Genomic DNA, 20946 nt, shown 5'->3' with positions numbered 1-20946 from the left:
GCTCTGAAAAGAACATAAATGCAGCATAAAGGTAATCCATATGATTCGAGTGGTTTAATCTATGTCTTCTTCAAATATATGATAGGTTTTGGGTGAGAAACTGACCAAAATATAAGCCCGATTACACTTGTGCACGCAAAGGTTTGGACCCCATGGACTTGAACTGTATGAATATAAACACATTATACATCTATGAAAATATCTTTGTTTGTGTTCCACAGAAGAAAGAAAGTCATACGAGTTTGAAATGGCATAGGGGTGAGTAAATGATGAGAGAATTATCATTTTTGGGTGTACTATTCCTTACTCATTACTATTCCCTTTGTCTAATGTGAAAAATAAAAAATGGTATAATGTCAAGAATGGGGACAAGGAATCGCAGTATGACTATTAATCTGCAGTGTAAGTACACTAGATTAAAAAGGTTGCAGTGAGCAGTGCATTAAAGATAGGGCATGCTAATTAGTCACATTACCAGAGAGGCCTGCAGAGATGCTGTGAATGATGAAAGAATGCCCTCTGGTTCTGGCATACACAGCAACCTGAGAAAGAGGCAAACGCTGGTGTATTCCATCAATAGCATCTTAACATTATAAGAAAGGATGTCTACACTTTTATACACTTAATACTTGTGAAAGTCACATAGTTAGTGCTGAGTATGTAACGTATTATGTTTTTGCTGCGGATAATTTTTACTTAGTGACGGTACAGCTATGAAATATTTGTCTTCTTTCCTTAAACGTAATTTTAAAATAAAGCAATTGTTAGTTTATAGTTATAGTTTAGCTATGTACCACAAAAATCCATATTATCTGTTACAATTGGTGCATTTAACCTAAATAGTACAGCAAACAAAAGTGTAAAATACCACACAGCTATTGCACTGTTCGTTCGGCTTTAGTCTATATGAATTTTCCCATTAGAGTTGGTTGAAAATCCTTCGTAAAAGAGCTCTAAGCCTTGAACCAAACCAACCAGCTCCAGAGTGAATCACAATATTATAAACTTTGATTTGAAGCTAAAAAGTATTTGAACATCTAACAAAGGTACAAGACTCTGTTCTTAACATCTTCAATGAGGGAATGAACCTACAGTATGAATCCTTTGAACCACTGTGAATGACATAATCGAATTAAAAGCAATGACAAATATAAAACTATTAATCTAAAATAGTTGATTATAAGTATAGAAACTTTATATTTTAATTCTTTTGCAAAATAATCAGATATATGTAAATATATAATGGTTTGAAAGTAAAAAGGGACTGACTCGTTTGCATCATTCACATTGCGTCATGGAAGCGGGCGGTCACTGCAGAGCTCTTTTGGCGCACTTTGTTAGCCACATTTCTCTGATTAGTAGATATTTTCTCTTCAGGATCATGGGTAGTGTAGTTATTCACCAGGAATTCCTCTATTTTTTTTTTTTTTCTTTTTAAATAAAATTGAAATGACATGGCCTGATGGCTTCAACAGAAGCATATACTATCAATTAACAACCTCGGAGTGGTAGGTCTGTCTTTATAGGTTTATAAGTTATTGTTAAAAATCTATAGACAAATGATTTCAGTAACCAGACTGTTGTGCTCTATTGTCCTGACCCGTTTTTCTGCCACCGTTTGATTGACAAGAAATAATCATCCATGATAATCGGCTGTTTTTTTTTAAACAATCGCCCAATGTCCGATAACGCAGATAATTGCATTTATCTCTCAATACCGAAGATTGGCTGACACATTGGTGCATTGCTTCTGGTTATAGTTTGGTACTGGTCTAACTGGTGGACCAAAACAGACATGTTGTTAACCAGCTAAACTGGTGAAGCTGTCAACCATGGTCTTGCTGGTTAAGAAGTCTAGTGCTAGTGACAAGTATCCAAAGTACAACCTACAGTATGCTGCTGATTAGCTATGTTTGTCTTTTCATCATGGCTAGTTTATGTTTAGTAGTACTAGTCTGATAGATAGTAGCTAGGCTACTTTTAAAAGCAATCATGCAGACACAAAAATAATAGCGAGTATGCAAGTGGCCATTTAGCAGATGCTTTTACCCAAAGCAGGGACAATAGCTCTAAAATAACTTTGAGTGAAGTGCCTTGCTCAAGGGCACAGTGGTGACAGCTCATGGCTCATTACTTTCAGTGCTTGAACCAGAAACGTCCTTTTTCTGGGCCCAAGTTTTAGTCATAATGCTGCACCACCACCAACAACAAAAAAAAAGAATATCAAATTAGGCCTACACTTGCCATTGACAACCAACATCTGTGCTTCCCCTCTTTTGAAAAGCACAAGCTGCCACTGCTGAAAACTTTCTTCTGTTAATTATGGCGAACTTTATGCATTTCAATGCGCCTAGTCACATTTTGTGTCCTTTTGCAAGGTCGAGCCATCTGCCAGGTCTCAGATTATTCAGATAACTCTGATGCCCTACTGTATTTGTCACCATAATTTAAATGCCAAAGAAGTTACCTTGTGTTTGTCTTGGGCCTCTATAAGCACACAACAGCAGTGAGTTCGACAGCAGGTGTCTAATTCAAGATTCTCGCCCATCATTTCTTGTCGGACTCATTTATGATGATAGCCTCTTGTTTACCACCCTGAGTTGTCTTGCTTCCTGGTTGCTATCTCGTTTTTATCGACCCATAGAAAATTAAATTATCACAAAGCTTTTGGCTCAGTCACACACACCCAAACACATTTTCGGATGATGAAATCCAGGCCAGTTCTCCTGGGTGGGAATAGAGCATTATCTAGGAAGCTCATGCAGAGGGATTTAGAGAGTGCCGCATGATGGTGGGGTGATCAAACCCAGCCCTCATTCTCACAGACTATACTGACACTCCAATGTGAGACAGAACAAGAAAATGTCAAAACGTAAACAGACATGCACACAACACTTGCATAGATTGGATAAGCCAGTAAAAATGTTGCTAAAAGCGTTTACATGAAATCAGTGTAATGAGCAAAAATCAACATGTGCCTATCGGTTTAATTTTTAAACCGTTTATGACCATACCCCAATATAGGAAAACAGTAGGGGTGGGATGATAGGGGTACCTCACGATTCAGTTCCATGTTCGATATGGGGTTCACGGTTCAATATTACTAAAGTATGACAGAAAACTGTGTTCATGCAAATTATGATTTCTCATTAGAATAAAGTTCTCTTATCCACAGTATGAATACTCAAAGTTCAAATGATTAGTTTCTCATATAACTTTCTATATACAGTAAGAACAGATCACAAACAAAGAAACCTTAAAAAAAAATAGTTGGCTACATTCAGGCTGATCAGGTGCAGGACAAGCAATAGAACTGAAAAGAACATGGCCTAGCTCAGGGACATATTTTTTGCTAGGAATATACTGTATAAATATACTGTAAATATATATGCTTTTTTTTTTTGCTTATTGATAAAGTAAAAATTATACTTTTTATCAATTAATATTATGTAATGAAATTGCATATATATTGATGATATGAGCTGACTTTTTTAAATAATGTGTACAATGTACATTGATTTTACATTCCTTTGGATAACAAGCGCTAAAGTGCTACAGTCTCTTTAGGAATGGCAGCAGTTCAAACAAGCATCATTCGGTTTCAATTTAAGCACTTCAAAAGTCACTTTTCCACTATTGGGCTGGTACGAGCCAAGCTATCAACTGGCCAGCCGGAGCCAATAGCCTCGGACCTCGAGCCGCAAGATCAAAATCAAACTGCGTTCTCACCATCAGGCTAATAGCCCCGCAGAATGGCCCTAAAACCCACCCTTAACACGCAGCCCTGGTGCCAATGTCACTCACCCTGCCTATTTCACAAGCAAGAGGGAAACTCAAGCTGAGGTATCATATTATCTAGTTATCTAGAACAGTGGTTCTCAACCCTGTTCCTGGAGGCCCTCCAACTTTACACATTTTGGATATCTCCCTAATCAAATACACCTGATTCAACTCATCAGCTTGTTAATGGAGACTCCAAGACCTGAGCTGGGTGTGTCAGAAAAGGGAGATATACAAAATGTGCAGTGTTGAGGGGCCTCCAGGAACAGGGTTGGGAACCACTGATCTAGAATATCGAGTTTATATCATTTGTAAACATTAGCTAGCTAGCAAGATAAGTTAGCATTGACAACTCACAGACTGTAACTGCCATGGTGTCCCGAATGGTCTCTCCACTAACAGCTGGACAATGTCCTAGCACACCATCCATGATCTCGAACCATGGAAAGTTCTTTCTTTGGGCACCGCTTTGTCCATTGTGCGTTTTAACGGATTTGTACTGTGCCCACAATTTTTACATTTTTCCTGAACCTGTACCATTGTGCACTGGATACATAACCTGGCAAGTTTGGCAAAATTCCACCTTTGACATTGACCCAGCTTTACTCCCCTGTTGGCCTTGTTTGGCACAAGGGTAATTGATGGGCCAATGGGGAGTAAAGCTGGGTCATTGGCCGTTGGCCCTGAGAAAGCCCAGAGTGCCCACAATGCACAAGCCCACGATGAAGCCCCGGAAGAGACAGTGGGAACGCAACTGGCACTGACATGCACTAGCATGCCCTCATTTGGCCCGATAGTTGAAACGCGGCTATTGACCTTGTTCGAAACCCTGCAAATAGCGTAGAAACAAAGCGACAGAGAGATTTTGATGTTTGACAGTCATTAATGATGACGGTCTTTTATGATCACATTGACAGAAAACAATTTTCAAATTTCTAAATATAACATTTTGCTTCTACCAAAAAAAAAAAACATTATTTTGGTTTGCTATATTTCAAAATTCAGTATATTGTTCTATCACTAGAAAACAGTTTAAAGCTTTTATATGACCTCACGTTATCTGCACAATGTCGTAATCTGTGTAAGATGTACATGTGCTCTGTTATTTTTTTCTCATTATATTTTTTTCAACAGTATGTTTTAAATAAAATAATTTATCTTGATGATGTGTATTTTTTGTCTTCTCTTCATTATTGTTGAAGAAACGAACATTCTCTAACAAACACTTTCAGCGATAATTTAATCGGTGAGAATAATGACACACCCTCAGAGCTTTCTCTAGTGTGTAAGATGCAGTGTCCCATATTTTCTAACTTTATCCAATGTCATTAGCCTAGCAACCTGGGCTAATGCTTTCAATTGCTCACCATTTTGAAGATGTCAGCAGTCAGATTAGCATTGCATTTTATTTTAGTAATCAAAGGTAACAGTTTCCATAGTGCATGGCAGTGTCTCAGTGTGGTAACCATGGAGATTATCTGGTGAGGAAAAAGGAGGGAAAAGGTGACGGTTTGCTCCCAGATGCTTCAGTCTCCCACGATTGATTCCATGTTCTTGAGCTTTGGCTTTTTTTTGTCTCTCTGCATGGAAGCTCTTAGAAAAGAAGAACTGTGGCAGTACCATGATAAAGTAATGGTATCAGATAGTAATTCCATGGTATTTAATAGACGATGGTGATAAAGGATTACTCATACAACATGGTTTTTACATGGTACTTAGAACAGCACTAAGCTAAGAAGCTAGATATTACCAAAGCCGCATTTTAGCTTCTACAAAAGTCGTTTTAGCTACTGTTTTTGGAGCATACTTCTGATGTTTGTGTTTCTCTCAGTTTGGGTTCAGTACTCTGACAAGGCATGAAGCTAAGTCCAACAGCTGACAAATAATGTTATTGATTTTGTCTAGCCTGACGCTAGCATGTTGTAGCTTTCATTGCTATGTGCTCATGGTATATTGCTGTGGTTCCCTGAGAGTATTATTGGATAGTGACTGTGCAGGTCCCATCCAGGCCCATCCTGAAAGGAACTGGCATATTAAAAAGAGATTAGCCTGTCTTGTTTTGTAGTACTGTGTTTTGTTATTATCGCAATTAGTCATTTGCATGACATTGCTAGTACAGGCAGCTTAGGGACGAATCTCACAAAGCCGGAGCACGTCTGGGTAATATTTAAACCCTATTTTTAGGACCAATGAGATTTTGCAGTAAGTTCAGGTGGTGTTGGTGGTTTCCACTCATAATTTCACCTCTTTCTCTCTCCCTTTCTCTTTCTTTATTTGAATGCTGCTTCAACATGTCTGTGAGCATGCTGTGCATGGGTTGGGATGTGTTGCCATAGCAACCCCCATCAGCCTGACTCTGTGTGACCCAGCGAAACATGGTGTGTCAGTATATTAGGGTGTGTGTGTGTGAGACTTGAATGCCACTGCAGATGGAAAATGGCTGCAGATTACAATGCAGGGCTTGAACGAGAGCTAATGATTGGCTGTGTACTGCTGATTCTGTATGTTAGTAATAAGAAATAATGTCTTCCAGGATTGTTTGTTTTTCATGATTCTTTCCCTGCAGAGTTTCATAAAGTTTTGAAATCACATTGCAAACTACATTCTTACATTTTCTGAAGAAAATGTGAGTGTTACTTGTCGCAATGCTAGAGTGTTTTGGGTGTTTACCAGGGTGTTGCTATGCGGTTGTTAGGTGCTGTTGGTAGTCAAAAGTCAAAAGAGCCCACTATGATATTCATAGCCTGATCTCATAAAAATTATGGGACTGTCATAACATTTTTGTAAAAATTATATTATGTAGTCCCTTACACTCATCGCAGCAGTTCGTAAGTGAAATGTCTGTTGTGTGGCGCTAAATATCAACTGTTTTAAATCAACAAAACCTACCTAACTTCCTACCCTAAACCATAAACTTAACCTAACCAATAGTGCCATAAAAAGCAAATTTGAGATGAAAAACACAGTTGCATCATTTTGTGGTGCTTCTATGACACGATCGGCTCACATGTCGACTCGCAAGCCCTTCAGGACGCATGCCCCTGTATTTTACATTGCAAGTGCAATGCTTTATCAGTTGAGCTACCACACAGTTTGATCGCACTCGAACAAGCTTGTAAATAGGCCTGTCGTGATTATTAAATAATCGTCTAATCATGGTTATTTGATCTAACTGTGGTTATGGTTATTAAGATAACCACGATTATTGTGCACTTCAAATTTCAATCACATTTTAAATGGCATCAACGACGCGTTTGTGTGTCATGAACTCTGAATGTCACTGAGCCGCATCGCGGACGTCAACCAGAGCAGCTTCTGTCCGGATGAGCACGTGAAGCGCTTCTCAAGTGCAAAATATTAACAAACAAATATGAATGCAAAGCATTCCAGCTTCACTTTAGACGATCGTGTAATGGCTAACGCAGTGGCACAGAGGACGAGACACACTTTCTTTCTGTGGAGTGTTAATATTATGAGATGAAATCTCAAAGGTTTTGCTTCATGAGAAATAAGGGCTCTTGGGTTAAATCAAAAAGCATTAAATTAAGGTATGAAAGTGAAGAAATTAGGACAGAAATATTTTACTATTGCAAAATATAATATAATATTATATAATATAAATATTATATATATATATATATATATATATATATATATATATATATATATATATATATATATATATATATACCAAAAACAACAATGCAAATGTAAAATTGACCAATATTAAAGTTAACTAAAAAGAGAGACATATTTTAAGTATTTAAAAATGATTTGATATGTAAAACATTATTGTTCATATCATTCATACGTTTTTTTAGCCTTTAAATAAAATCATATTTTCCTATTTTATTATTATTTGATTTATATATTTGAAGTTAAATATATAAAAATGTCCTCTAGAGGTGTATGAAGCACACATGAACCTTAAGAAATGTGACAATTTATATGACAATCGAGAAAGCCCTAATTTGCAATTAGTTGTTTGACAATTAATCGTCAGTAAAATTTCATAATCGTGCCTTACTTGTAAATGTAGTTGGTTTTGTAATGCAAACGTTGTAATGAAAACAAGTCATGTACTATAGTAAAAGTGTTAAGATGTCATAAGATAGCATTGTGTGAGGAACGGAGTGAAAAGTATGTTTTTACAGGGACGTTGCTAGACTTCAGTGTCATCCGGGTCTTAGTTCACGGGCCATATTATAATATAAAAATAAGAATAATCCTTCCTTCCATGACTTACAAAACGACCACCCTACCTGTCAAATAATAGTTATATTAAGCGCGACACTGACACCGGTTCAGAACTTTATATGAGTAAACGTCAGGTGCACAATAAACGGATCAAGGGCGTTTTAATTTAAACTGCGGAGGATCAAAGCAAGAATTACAACTTGTCACTAAAGGCTGGGAAAGATGAGACTTCCCCCTCCCCTGAGTCTTCCCGACGTGAAACTGATGTAGACGGCCCTGGCACCACCTCCCCAGCCAGCAAATCACACCCCACACCCCATTGCGCTTTATTGTAGGACCCCTCCCCACATATTCCCCTCAATAATGATTGAAATGCTGGCCAATTCGTACACAAAATCAGCAGAGGAGTAAGACGAGAACTAACAGCTGCCTCAATTCTATGTTTTTGCCCCTGAATTTGAATAGAAACGGGCACGAATGGGTATTCGTGAATGTCCCCATGCACACACCTCACCTTCACCTTACGTGCTGTACCCAAAACCTCACCTTGAACCAAGCATTGGTGAATCGAGGTCTGATTACAACCGAATCCACCAAGACCTGGTAGGTACCCCCTTGAATATTCACAGGTATCCAGTATGTCCCTGCTCAGTCGGGGGCGGTATAATGCGTCGGGAGTCCGGACCAACATCCCCACCTCCTTCACCGGGCATTGATCCTGGAAGTGGCCCAGCTCCCCGCAGCGCCTGCACACCGGCCCAGACTTTCCCCCTGCACATGCAGCCCCAGATTCTCCAACCTGGTGGGAAAGGGGAGCAGACACAGAGGGGGTGGTAGAAATGCCCGGAACCCCCCTGGTCCACCTCCATGTTTTGGGGAATGAACACCCCCCCCCCCCCAGGGAGCAAGGACAGGATGAGGTAGAGGAGGGGAAGAGACAGAGAGAGAGAGAAAAGGCTTGGGTTCTGACCAACCCACTGTAGAATGGCTCACTTCAGGTCCGGGTACTCCAGCAGGTTACCCACAGACAGATGTTGGGCCGCAAGCTGGGCCTCCTCTGACAAGAGTGGCAGCAGATGGACTGCCAACTGTGTCTGGGGCCAGACTGACCCCGCAGTGGCCCGCTCAAACAACTCCACAAATACCTTGGGGTCACCCTGGGGGCCCATCTTGGCCAGGGTGATCTGAGGTGGTGGTCTCGTGGCAGGTGTTGTTGCTGGATTACCCTCCTGTGGCAGCAAGCTCTGGAACACCCGCCGGTCCTCTGCCTGGGCTCGCACGAGTGCCTCGAACCATTGCTCCTGTTCGGTATGAAGCTCCAGGAGGGCCTGGTGTTGTGTCTGGTGGATGCCAGCGAGTGTCTTGATAATGTCAGCCAGTGGCGAGGAATCCCGGATTTCGGCACCATTGTAGCAAGATCCTGAGTTCCAGGCAATAAGGAAGCGGGAGACGGCGATTCCAACACAAGAAAATCTCTTTTATTCAATACAAACACATTCGCTTTAGTGTGCAACGGTACAACTCACACTCAAATAACTCAAGGTTTTTAATATAAATAATAATAACGGCAGTGGCCAACACATGCGTAGCTTGTCAGCTGGGCTCTCTCTACTGCCGCTGTCTCTTCTCCTTAAAAGCCCCTGTCACTCCTCACTGAAACAAAAGACAGGTGTTAAGCATAGGTGGAAATCATTCACCACTCATCTCCCCCGCTTCACTCTCCACAGCATGGTGCTCGGCCACGCCTCCGCCTCCACAAACGGTAAGACAGTGTTTTTTTTCCTTTTGCTCTGGTGTGCAGACTTAAGTACAATAATTAGACAAGTTCAATGTCATTTGATTTTAAACCATTTAAAAATCAAGGCACCCAAAAGAGGCTATTTAAATGCAGCAGTGTAACTCCACGAACTTGAGCATGAACAGCAGGTAAAAGTCAAAGTGTGAATTAATTTACGTTTGAAGCCAGAATTGCAGCCTGCCTTGTTACTTTTGTACACTGATGTAATGAACATTAAGCCTTACTTATTTTTTTATCTCCAAAAAACATTCGGGGCTATTAACAAAAGATCCGGCTCTTCAACCCTATCAGCCAGGGTCTAGCTTTGCCGCTGCGTGTTTATGAACTGATAATCTGCTGTTTTACTCGTGATTTGTGTAAAAGTTATTGTAGCGCATCTAGTGTTCATTCCACCAGGATACTGCTGCGATACGTACAACGAGCAATGTCAAAATCTTTTGTAGGTATAGTAACATGATTCTATGAATAAAGGTTGGATATTCGGGTCTCTAGATATGGCCGGGTCCCTGCTTTATTGTAAATCTGGGGGGGGGGTTTCTTGCCTATTTAATCCTATTTTTTTTCATACCAGAAATAGCAAGTCTGATCATTAAGAGAAGTAATAGCACACCTCTCCTCATCAAGCAGATCTGAGGTATCATTCATGTCCATAATGTGAGTGATTTGGAGAAAGATTCAAGGCCAGGCAACATTTGTCAGATGATGATATCATCAGTGGTTCATGTGCCTCAATATGTCTTTAAGGGTGTTTTCACACTTGGACCGTTTCAGGGGTCTGAGGGTGGTTTGCAGGATTTTTGGCCCATATGTGAACAATTTAAACAATCTCAGACCCCTTTAAAGCAAACCGAACCAAGACCATCTCAGGAGGTGGTCTGAGTATGGTTCGCTTGAAGTTTGCGGTTCAGTTCGCCAATAACGTGCATAGTGAACACCAAGCGCTCCGGGCTCACTTGGTTTTCCCTTTCGCGGAGGAGACGACACGGCGCGGCCATAGTCGCACCGGCGTCGCTCCCCGTCCACGCTGGCCACTGAGCGCCGAGGGTACGGGTGACCTCGCTTAACAGAGGACAAACCACAGTTCGCCTCGGGCAGGGGGACGCCACCACCCCTGTCTCGGCCTCAGTCTTTTTTCAGCCTCTCTGGGCCTCTCGCCACCGGAGCCTTCGTTAATGATCCTTCCGCAGGTTCACCTACAGAAACCTTGTTATGACTTTTACTTCCTCTAGATAGTCAAGTTTGATTGTCTTCTCTGCACTCCGCCAAGGCCCGCGAGGAATCCTGGCGGGGCCGATCCGATGACCTCACTAAACCATCCAATCGGTAGTAGCGACGGGCGGTGTGTACAAAGGGCAGGGACTTAATCAACATGAGCTTATGACCCGTGCTTACAGGGAATTCCTCGTTGATGGGAAATAGTTGCAATCCCCAGTCCCTAACATGAGTGGGGTTCAGCGGGATACCCGCGCCTATCAGTGCAGGGTAGACACATGCTGATCCACCCAATGTGGTGCGCGTGCAGCCCCGGATATCTAAGGGCATCACAGACCTGTTATTGCTCCATCTTGCGTGGCTGAACGCCACTTGTCCCTCTAAGAAGTTGGACACCGACCGCACGGGCCGCATAACTATTATGCCAGTCTCGTTCCTTATCAGAATTAACCAGACAAATCACTCCACCAACTAAGAACGGCCATGCACCACCACCCACAGAATCGAGAAAGAGCTATCAATCTGTCAATCCTTTCTGTGTCTGTGCCATTGAAGAGAATAGTCTATTCCTCACAGCCTCGTTTTTTGTTCCCATTAAAAATCAAAGATGGCGCTAGCCTGAATAAAGTCTATTCTGTTTCTATGGACAGTAAATTGATGATGAAAACTATTTAAATTCCTCACAAAACAAACTTACAAATATTTCTTTAGTGTTCTGTGCAAATGAAGACTCGAGGGTTTAACCGGTCTGCAGTGGAATGGCGAAGACTAATATCTTATATATACTAATATACTATTGTTTTCATTGAATGGATTTTGTCCGAGGCTGTCAATAGATAAACCAATGATCAGTTGCATTTTTAGTTGGCAATATGACTAATCTACCATAATCCATGATTTAATGTCTTGAATTTTGCCTCTAAATACAGTATTATTATTATAAAAATACAATGAATTCAGTTTAATGCACTGCTTTCCCTCTTATAAAAAAACAAGATGTTATATATTTACAATGCTATTTGTTATTTTTTTTAATGCAGAAGATCAATAAAATGTTTTATTGAACAAAGACACCTGCACTATTGATAATTATTCATTTTAAGGGTATTAAACATGTTTAATAATCTCTTAAGTTAATATAATTGAACTTTTACATTTAATACAGCCATAATAATAATAATAATTATCATCAGTTTTGTCTTTTAAAAAGTGGCCTGGGTTCCACAAAAACAACAGTGTGAAGGCAAAATGGACTGAGACACGGTAATGAGTAAAGTGGACCAAAAAGAGATCTGAGCCCACTTTCAAGGTCACAAATAGTGTGAATGCAAAGAGAACAGGGTCCTTTTTCACTCTGTCCACTTCTTGGTCAACTTAAAGGGGTCTGAGTTTGGTTCTTTTAAAGAGGACCCTAAAACAAGGCAAACCACAGAAATAATCTGAAAGCAAGTGTATAACTAGATACACCCAGTGGTGAGGCATTGCAGAAGATTTGCACTGCTGTGGGTGTTTAATGTGGGTGTAAGTGAGTTATCTCTATTATTAGGATCCTTCTGTGGCATAATTTGCTTGGCTTTTTTAATATAACATTTTAGATACACTAGTAAATGGGTAAATAAGTGCTATATCTCCATGTTTAACTGTTAAAAAGGCTCTTCAAATATGTGTGAAAGAAAAATCATCTAAATATAAAATGAAAAATCTCAAACTCAAGATTAACTGGAGAGCAAATGGAGACTTCTGCTTAATGTCTCAGATTGTTTTCATAAGAAAAACACCTCAATAATCTAACATAGGTCTCCTCTAGAGTTTCAAAAGAGCTCTCAACAATATCACAAACTGTGTTCAGATTAGACAAGATACCAAATATTGCAATTTCGATATGATAAATTCTTCCACATTCATTTAATAGCTCTATATTTTATTTTATTAAAAATAAAAATCTGTTGCATTTACGGCAAAATACAGGGAACTGTGGTTGCCAGAAATCTATTGTAAAAAATACAGTGACCATATTTCAGGCTTTACAGAACACCCTAATATACATAACTGATATTAAAAATGAGAAGAAACATAACTATTCCCACAAAATATAATTAAATGTGATGGGTCACACATGGACTTAGTAGGACATAGAATGCCCGATTACTGTTTTTTTTTACAGTCATTTTAACAATAGTTTACCGTAAAAAGTACATGTATTCTCTTGTTAAATATAATATACAATTTTACCTTTAATTATACAGTAAAATCATACTTTTTACATCTAAAAAACACAAGGTCTTTTAGGTCAACTATTGTCTCATTTGTTTTTATTTTTATTTTTCCTATAGGAGCTTTGAGAAACATTCGTGATTAAGTTGAAATTTAAATAAAAGTGTAAATAAGAACTCCATTAAAGTGATAGTTCACCTAAAAATGAAAATTCTCTCATCATTTACTCACCCTCATGCCATCATAGGTGTGTATGACTTTCTTTCTTTCTTTCTTCATCAGAAAACATTTGAAGAAAATTTGTGAAGCTCCAAAAAGAACAGACAGTCAGCATAAACGTCATCCATACGACTCCACTGGTTAAATTAATGTTTTCTAAAGCGAAACGATCGCTTTTGCTGTGAAAAAACATCAATATTTAAGTACTTTTTAACTATAAATCATCGCTTCCGGTCAGTAGCAGTACACGCAAGTGATGTAATCGCATTGGAACGTTCACGCAAGAACAGATGCATGTGCGACACACCCGGAAGAGCGGCACTGTTTACAACTGAGTAGGAGGAACACTGTACAGAAGCTCCATTGGTTTTGGTTTAGATCTGTATTTGTATTTGTATGTTTACTCACAATGGTGTGTTTCTGAGCTGATCCTGGATGTCTCATCCAAGAGAAAAAAGTAAAAAAATACCCGGCGGAGCGGCTCCCATTGGGGTCCCAAATCGCCCCAGTGCTAACCAACACGGCCTCATACCCGTAGGTAGAAGGACCGAGGCAGGGAGCCGCTGGGGTGGCTTTCCCTCTGATGAAAGAAAGCCTCGACCACAATGTTGCCATGGTCATGTCAAGCAATCGTTTTGTTTTAGAAGACATTAATTTAACCAGTGGATTCGTATGGATGACGTTTATGCTGACTGTCTGTTCTTTTTGGAGCTTCAAAGGTCTGATCACCATCCACTTGCAATTTTAAGGACCTTCTGAGCTAAGTTATTTTTCCTGTTTTCCTTCAAATGTGTTCTGCTGATAAAAAGAAAGTCATATTCAGTTGGGATGGCATGAGGGTGAGTAAATGATGAGATAATTTTCATTTTTGGGTGAACACACATCACTTTAAGTCTCCTGAGCTCTGAAAGAGCAACCTCTGAGCAATATTTTTTTTTTTTCTCTGGGTGTGCATGGAAAAATGTGTGTGCATTTTTATTAATGTTTCAGCAGGGTTAAACCACTGTGGTTATTCAGATAATTTGTGTTCAGTTCTGCAAACATAACTCACCATCATTAATTGTGTCGAGGAAAATGCTCTCTAAAGCACTTTGTTTTCCAAAAGTTAGTGAGCGCATTTCCCTCAATGCATTTGTATGTACAAAAGTGGTTAGATGGGGGTTGGATCAAAAACCATGTGATTATACTGGTTTGACTGAAATATTCCTCCGCAAAGAATTCACATAACTATTGTTGCAGAAATGGATCTGTATTCATGACAGAAGAGTATTAAAGTGAATTATGCATGCACCCACTGCAATGGTCTGAATCACATCAACAGTTATTGTGTGCAAGTAAACAGCATTTATTTGATGCCTTTGGTCAGGTTGAGTTGACATTATGTCATTATGGAGGGTGACGGCAGATGTTTATGTGTTTATCATAGTTTAAAACAACAGATATAGTTTTTGCGAGGTTTTGTTCCATAAATTATTTGTATTGAACCTTAAAGTCAACATGAAATGCCATTTTCAACCCATTTTAATTCTGAAATATGACATATTTCCGAGCGGAACAGAATTTTCAATGACAATAAATGTAGGGCGGAGCTTCATTTTATCAGTTGAGAATTGATTGGATAGTGAAAATGTGTTTTATATGAAACACATTTGGAGGGGAGGGGCTTCAAAAACAAGAGAACTTGGTGATGTCAGCAGAAAATGAACAACATTTCGGAGGTGGAGATAGTAATAACACTTTGATGAAATATACAAATAATTTGTATTTTGAGCTGTCGGGTCGGATTTGGCGTGAAATCGCTGGCTTATCTCGTTCCTCTTTGCATCATGATGTCATGTCCGTAAACACAGGAAAGAAGTACAGGCTGTCACATGTTCCAGCTGAGGAGGCTGTTCAGTTCAGTTCAGTCACACTCACACAGTTCGGGACTGTATCACTGCAGTCTGGATGGATGTTTATCTGTTATCCGTTTGGCAAAGTTGTTTACCTGCTATTATGCTTGGAATTGGATACAGTATGTTGTATGGTAGGGGTAATGCTTTTATGAATCGAACATTACTCGTGTGTTTACCGATCGTGATCTGTTGTCAGGGGAGGTTACTGTATGACTTCTGAAATTGACTTCTTGTACATATTATTTTCATGTTTAATAAAGTGTATTTTATCCCCATTATTGCTCGTTTTATGTTTATATTTTACAGTGATATTAGGCCTACAGTTTCACTTGCTTTATCAATTGTCGTGTTCATATTTTCAGTTTTTTGTTTTAGTAAGTTTCAGACTTTTGACAAAAATGTCCTTTAAATAAAGTCAATATTTCGTCATGTTATATTCATTGATTTTAGTCAGTTTTACAAAAATTACATACAATTTTAGTCAACGAAAATAATATCTTTTACATGATGATGACGATGATGATGTGCAAAATGGACAAAAAAGTGTCAGACTGTAACGGACCAAACTTTAATCAAATATTCAAATATTAGAAAAACATACAGTATAAATGTACACACTGTCCTTGTTGTGAAAAACCTGAGCTCCTGAAATAATAATGAATAGACTGAAGAATTAGCTCATTTTTAGAAGTTTGCCTGCTGTACTCTGAATTCTTCATGTATGGCGTCATTTTTATATCACCAGAACTTGAATTTGAAAAAGCCTCCGAATTCAGGATCTTGAAAAAAGACTGGGTGTAATTTGATGTTATCGAACATTTTTGCTGTTAATTTTAAATATTTCAAAATATTTTGTGTGACTTCACCTAAAACAAATTTAGGTTGTGAAATTCAAGTATTTATTATTCAGGTGGTGGATTTCAGGTCGTGAAATTCAGGTCTCAATATCCAGGTTGTTGAATACAGGTTGAAAAATTCAGGTGGCAAAATTCGAGGATGACATCCGGGAATGCAAGGAAGAGCAAACGAGTGCCGATGTAATCCATCTCTCTCTCGGACAATCGCAAAGCAATGGAAACAGCTCAAAAGGAATTTTAAACAACTGTGACAACAATATTGTGAAAAAACAAAAAGGTATATTTTAGGGATACTTATAATGTTTCATTAATGTGTTTTGAAGAAAAGATCAACTTAATCATTAAATTGGATCCTTCACCTAACAGCAAGTTTCATCAAGGACCTATATCATATGGGCAAAGGACATTGTAACGTTGTTGGCTGCGGCAATGATGAAGATGAAGGCGATGATGAAGATGAGAACCCAAGTGCAGTTTATTTACAAAAGTGAATCCAAAACCCTAACTATAAACGTGATTTAACAAAAACATGAACTTGACTTGACTATGACTTGACTATGACTTGACTATGACTTGACTATGACTTGACTATGACTTGACTATGACTTGACTATGACTTGACTATGACTTGACTATGACTTGACTACAAAACATCATTCACATCCAATACTTGACCACTACATAATGGAAAACATGAGGCTTAAATACATGGACATGGGGGAACATAAACCAATGAACAAACAGAACTGATAACAAGATAATTAAACAATAAACCAATGAAAACATGACACATGAACATGGAGGGAAAACAGGAATCACATGACAAGGGAAACAGGAACTAAACATTTCAAAATAAAAGACATGAATCAACAGAATACACATGACAGACATTTACCAGTGGAAACGAATACTCAAACTACCTCATTTTAACTCATTTAGTCGATTTATTATTAAATAATAAATCTAAAAAGAAAAAGATATATATATATATATATATATATATATATTTATATGTGTTTAATCATTACATCCAAGGTAATATGAATCGAGTATATAGCTACCTCTTGTTGTTACAGTAAATATGTGAAATAATACAGACCTATGGCTGACTGAAACAACAGCCGCCTTTACCCATTTTGTAAGTGTGTTGCATGTCTTGGCTGTTTGATAATATTTATTGTGCATCAAATAAAGTATATATGTTTATATGTTCATTCATGTATATAAGTTCATAACACCCAGACTATGGTATGTCATGAGTGTAACACATTATAATAATAATAATAATAATAAAAGCATTATAATGTCAATTTACAGTATATTTTTTATGTGTATATACTAATGTATAGAATGTATATAATAAACAACACATAAGATTATGAAGCACAGGCCACAACACCAGACTAAAGTGTAAACAGTCATAAACACTGCCTCGGTTGCTTTCGCTTTTCGTGTGTTCTTCATGAGTTAAAAGCATCTCTTACATTCATACAGATGTGATGTAATTAATCAAACCACAAAACAACACAAAAAACATTTGAAACTTGTGAATGAGAGATGTTTACTGAGATTGGCCGGTGTTATGGATCAACTGGGGATCGTGTTATCTGGGCATGTATGCGTGCACGTGAATAACTTTAATTGCCTTTTCAGCAGATTCGTTCAATGTGAATTGCCAAGGAGCAAAGAAAAGATGTTTTGCACATTATTAAAAATTGAGGCTATATATATTTACTGCTGTATATGTATAATATACTGTATATATTCATTAATTCAATTAAAATGACCTTTGAGCTGTTTCCATGACTTTGCAATCGTCCAAGAGAGAGATGGATTACATTGACACTCGTTTGCTCTTCCTTGCATTCCCGGATGTCATCCTTGAATTTTGCCACCTGCATATTGAGACCTGAATTTCACGACCTGAAATCCACCACTTGAAAAATAAAAACTTGAATTTCACCACCTGAATTGTTTTTTTGTTTTTTTTAGGTGAAGTCACACAAAATATTTTCAAATATTTAAAATTAACAGCAAATATTTTTGATGACATCAAATTACACCCAGTCTTTTTCAAGATCATGAATTCGGAGGCTTTTTCAAATTCAAGTTCTGGTGATATAAAAATGATGCCATATTTATGCTTTACAGACTTATTAATTTTCCACGAAAGGATACATAGTGTGTAGCATGTTTCTTATGGAAAATGTGTATTCACAACGCAAGTTACGCAAATCAAATTACGATTATTCTGACTAGTGCACCATTTAATTCAAGTTCACATGTTCATTCGTTTTGTTGTGCAGATGTAAAATGTTCCATAAATGTTGTGGATATATTGATGAATCTAATGTATAAATATTTTTCGTCAACAGTATGCTTTAACAAAATAATTTAATAATCTTCACAATGCGCCTTTTTCGTCTCATCTTCGTTATCGTTGACGAAATCAAAAACCTTTCATCAACAAACGTTTTCATCATTGATTTCATTGACAAGATTAATAATGTATAAACGTCTTAAACTGAACTCGAATCAGCAGTATCACGAGTTTCACCTCTTAAGCTAATAATACAATACAAACATTAATAGTCAATAAAACACTTGAATAATCGTATTAAAATATACTTGTAACTGGTGGTGATTCAGGAGAGTCCGCTGTTCTCTGTGTAAAAGCACTTTGAGTGTAGTGTCAGAAAAGTGTACATTCATTCAAAATACGTAAATAAGAGTGTTCTTTATCTTCATCAAAGCAAGTAATATATCATTTTTAAATGTTTAATCGTATAACATAATTATATCAACATGAAACAGCACATTATGACTCCGGCTCGGAATATCTTCCAGTCATGATCACACACAGGCGATGTCCAGGTAACCTCAAATCATGAGATTCATCTGCCAGAAGAGCAGTGCCGAAACACGACTCACGTAAAGTGTTCTTCTGCAAATTGCTTGCAATTTTACGTTTCAACCACAGATGTCACTAGAGAGCACAAAGTTACATAGTGCAGCTTTAAAACGCTGTGTGTCTTAATAAATGAGTGTGTTTACATGCACAGCAATATGCAGATAACTACCAAAAATCTACTTATTTGAAAAAATCTGACAATGCAAGAAAACTGTGATGAAATCATCAGGTTATTCTCAGCTTTTGGTGACAAAACATAAACAGGCATGCTCACAATGCTTGCGCACTTTGGATAAGCCAGTAAGAACAGTGGTAAAGATGTTTACATGCAACGTGAAATCGAAGTTATTGGAAAAATATCAGCGTGTGCCAATTGTTTTTTGCTTAAACCATTTGTGATCTTTACATGACCACACACGTCAATGGCTTATTATGCATAATCAGTGTAAGATCAAGCATGTAAATGCGCTCGGTGGGTCTTATTCACTAACCGTGTGTAAGAAAGCTTGATTCACCGTAAAGTTTGCACAAAATTTTTTTCTAAATTTACAATAAAAGTCTAGTGCATGTTTACAGATGCAAGAACACCTTCTGTGTGAATGTCCCCTTCTTCCAATGTTTTATCAAATATTGAAATGCATTTATAGATGGCCCCCTTAGGGCAGTAAAGACCCATTATTTATTTCGTTTGCACACATGCACACATCTCTTTGCGGATATGCGCTGTATGTTATGATTATCCATCATGGTGTTTAGAGATGGTCTGCGTACATAACCTTGTGGCTAAAGCAGGGCAGACCACACACAGTGTTTGGTACTAATGAATATATCTTTGTGTGTGGTATGTGTGTGCGCGTACATGTAGACATGGTTCGGCACCAATGGAACTACATGAAAGAAATGCAACAGACAGTTAAATATATTCTGTCAAACTCAAGCTCTGCTTCACACAGTTACTCACAGCTAATAGATTTACAGTTTTCACTGGCCTTCTGTTGGTCATATGGTGCTCATCGAGTCTTTCCCAGCCTGTCCTGCTGTGCACTGGCATGAATGAGGGAGTAGCGCTCTACATCAAAGGTGAACAGAGATAAATGTGTGGAGATCCTCTGCATATTGGACTGTATATGTAGTGAGTATTCTGGTGTGGAAAAGCAATCAGAAAGATTTATCATGGGATGTTTCTCTGTTTCTGTCTTCAGCTGCTTCTAACTGTATTTCACTAGATGTTCGGTGTTGTAAATCTTAAAACTCTCTTCAGTAAAACTTTTAATGAAGAGTGTATATGTGATGAATTATAAAGGCATTTTTTCCCTTACAAAAAAGTACTGTGGTGGTACCATGTTACTTTAATTGTGTCATAGTATTAATACCATGGTTTTTTGATAAATACCATGGTACTCCATGATCACCATTTTCATATTCCATGGTATTAACATGGTACTCCAAGGTACTTCAAAGAATACTATGGTATCACCATGTGCTTTTGGTACTTTATGTTATAGTTCTTTAGAATACAATTATATCCATTATATCTTTTCATAAATAAAGTAGCCACAGTTATAATTATGATGATTACACATACAATATTGGCTCATTCTAATTTAGGGTGCATTTAATGTCCATTGATGTTAATTATATATTTTCTAACCATTTTCTTCAGAAATATCCAATTTTATCCAGTAAGGGAAAGCATGTTATAATATTACAAATATTTTGTGCACCCCATGTTTCATCTTGCTTGAAATTGCCATGAAGTTTTTGCATTGTCCGTTTTTGAAGTGAGTGGGTCTTAAGTTCAAAATAATGAAATAAAAAACTTTAGTCAACATTATATTTTATTTATTTTTAAATTCTATACAC

The 20946-nt window shown here is 38.0% G+C and overlaps 1 pseudogene; it reads left to right on the top strand.

Annotated features, from left to right (window-relative positions):
* Nucleotides 1–20946, top strand: part of LOC127446383 (neuron navigator 1-like) — a 112180-nt pseudogene that overhangs the window by 27672 nt on the left and 63562 nt on the right.

The sequence above is a fragment of the Myxocyprinus asiaticus genome, chromosome 9, assembly GCF_019703515.2.
Source record: "Myxocyprinus asiaticus isolate MX2 ecotype Aquarium Trade chromosome 9, UBuf_Myxa_2, whole genome shotgun sequence".
In the NCBI taxonomy this organism is placed as follows: Eukaryota; Metazoa; Chordata; class Actinopteri; order Cypriniformes; family Catostomidae; genus Myxocyprinus; species Myxocyprinus asiaticus.
The sequence above is the reverse complement of the archived record's forward strand: the minus strand, read 5'-3'. Positions and strand labels throughout refer to the sequence as shown.